Source organism: Aplidium turbinatum, chromosome 5 (assembly GCF_918807975.1).
Source record: "Aplidium turbinatum chromosome 5, kaAplTurb1.1, whole genome shotgun sequence".
Taxonomy (NCBI): Eukaryota; Metazoa; Chordata; class Ascidiacea; order Aplousobranchia; family Polyclinidae; genus Aplidium; species Aplidium turbinatum.
In genome coordinates this window covers 23,268,174-23,270,635 of record NC_137476.1, presented here as the reverse complement: position 1 = coordinate 23,270,635, position 2,462 = coordinate 23,268,174, and positions in this window count along the sequence as shown.

The window sequence follows — 2,462 nt, the reverse complement described above, 5'->3', positions numbered from 1 at the left end:
CGTAGAAGATCTGGCACTATCCTACTTTTGGTCGCAATCGGTTTATTCAAGCTTCAGTTGACAACATTGGAAGCTTTTGTCAGAAACTTTCCAGACTGAGAATATCAACTTCGTAGCAGCTAATCGCCACGTCAAATGGATTGTTAATTCTTTAACTTAATTCAAATAAAAAAAAGCTGTTCAAGAAGGAAAGTATTCGTTTGATGAAGTTTGTTACTTCCAGGACTTGAGTCCTGGAAGTACAAAAAACTACTCCTTTAAAGGCATAACGTTGGACCAGTTCAAAGCTCGACGTAGGCCTAGAAACTGTCCTTCTTTTGGCCGCAATCGGTTTATTCAAGCTTCAGTTGACAACATTGGAAGCAGGATGGTTGACACCAACAATGAAAATTCTGTGAAGAGCTTGGAAATTATTGTACCAGAGTTATGGCCGCTGTAATTGAAGTTCCATGGCAAAAAGGGGAGCAGATATTACGGAAAAGAGGAGAGATTTCATGTCACCACTCTTATTTCCGATTTTCGATTGTACGTTAACAATCCTTGCCATATAGCCTACCAGATACGATAAAGTTGCTCAAGAATGTACTGTAGTACTAAACATGATTGATATAAGTTCTGCTGAAGCCGAACGTGGATTTTCGCAAATGAACTTGGTCATCACACCGCTACGATCACGGCTGACCAAATCACTTGTTTCAGTAATGTTGTTCATCAGCATCAATGGACCACCTCCTCATATATGGAATGGCACTGCGGCAACTCAGAAGTGGTTGCGGACTCATCGTCCGGCTGTAAATACTCAAGTTAAGCATTCTAAGCTGCCCACATTGAATGAACTGAGATCTGTGCAAAAACTATTGGCTATGCTGGCTAAAATCAAAGACTGTCGTGGTGTTTATAACTTAGCCCATAAAACCAAAGACCAAAGTTAAGCATTCTAAGCTGCCCACATTGAATGAACTGAGATCTGTGCAAAAACTATTGGCTATGCTGGCTAAAATCAAAGACTGTCGTGGTGTTTATAACTTAGCCCATAAAACCAAAGACCTGGCAGATAGGCTATTTGTTTTGTAGCCCATGATCTTGTTTGTACCAACTTGGAATATGCTTTTTCTGTATTTGGAGTTGTACTGTTCGTTAATAGCTAAATGAGATTTTAGTGTAACTGTCACATTGGCAGCTTATTGGTTCTTACTCGCAAAGCTGCAAACACAAGCGCTCATTGCAGGAGATGCATTTCCTCACTTTCCTACATTCAATTTTTTTGCAAGTTTGCTTAAAATTGGCTCATTCAAATAAGTAGCTTGCGATTGGAATTCGCTCACATAAAAAGCGAGTTTCAAGTGTAAGCCTACGCACTAAAGCAGGGGCGAGTTAAATTATGATTAAAAGAGCGAGTTTTGCCAATAGCCTACCAAACATCTCAGCCAGGAATTAACAACAAGAAAACATAGAGACTTAGCTTTATTTCCGAAAAATGCCGAAGAAAACATGATCTTATCCTTTTGCTATGCCACCTGACAGCACCATTTTACAGGAATATTCATACTCACATTTTTGTTGAAAATGCTCTCAGAATGCACCAAACTCAAAGTAATTTTTCAAAATTTTCTGGGGGAGGCCCCCCAGACCCCCCGCCGCTGGGTGTCGTCTTAAGCGAAAACGCCGTCGGGCTTCGCCCGCCGGTCGTCAAAAACTCTCCTTTCAAAATTCCTGGCTACGCTACACTCAATGCCCCCCCCCCCCTTGAGAAAATCCTGCGTACGCCACTGACGGAATGGTACTTTCTTTTTTGTGCTGAATTCGTAGGGAAAAAGCGTTATATGGGGGAGGGGAGGATTGAAAAAAGCGTTACGTTGGCGTTACATGGGGGAGGGGGGGTTCAAAAATTCGAAAAAAAAGCGTTACGTAATATTTGAACGTTCCCTAAGGCTAAATAAACAACTTAATTGAAATATTTTTTTGTAAATGCCATTTAACGATCAAGCATAATAAAAAATAATTTAACACAGTCAGAGCATAATGACCGGTTCGTTTGCATAATCTGTTTAATAAATAATTACTGTAGTAGCAGAAAAACTAGAAACCATCACCACTTTAATTCATCATCAGTATAGGCTATGCCTTACTTACTGTATACTTACTCATTTTCAATACTTGAATAGGCTATACCTTAACCTTTCAAAAAAATGATTAAAATATAACTGTTTCTGATAAAATTGGTTCTTTCTATTATTATTACCCTATAATCAGCAGGTCTATGAAGTTTTTAGATGGTTTACAGAATCAGTTGCTTACACCGTAGGCTACTATGCTGTTGGTACTATGTACTGACTAAGCTAAAAGACTTCACTAATTAGGCTACTCGGCAATAGTCCCGAAACCCGGTTCAACTCATAGAACCACCCTGTCTAGTGTCTACAGCTAACACATTCTCTACTTAGTAATTAAAACGGATATAG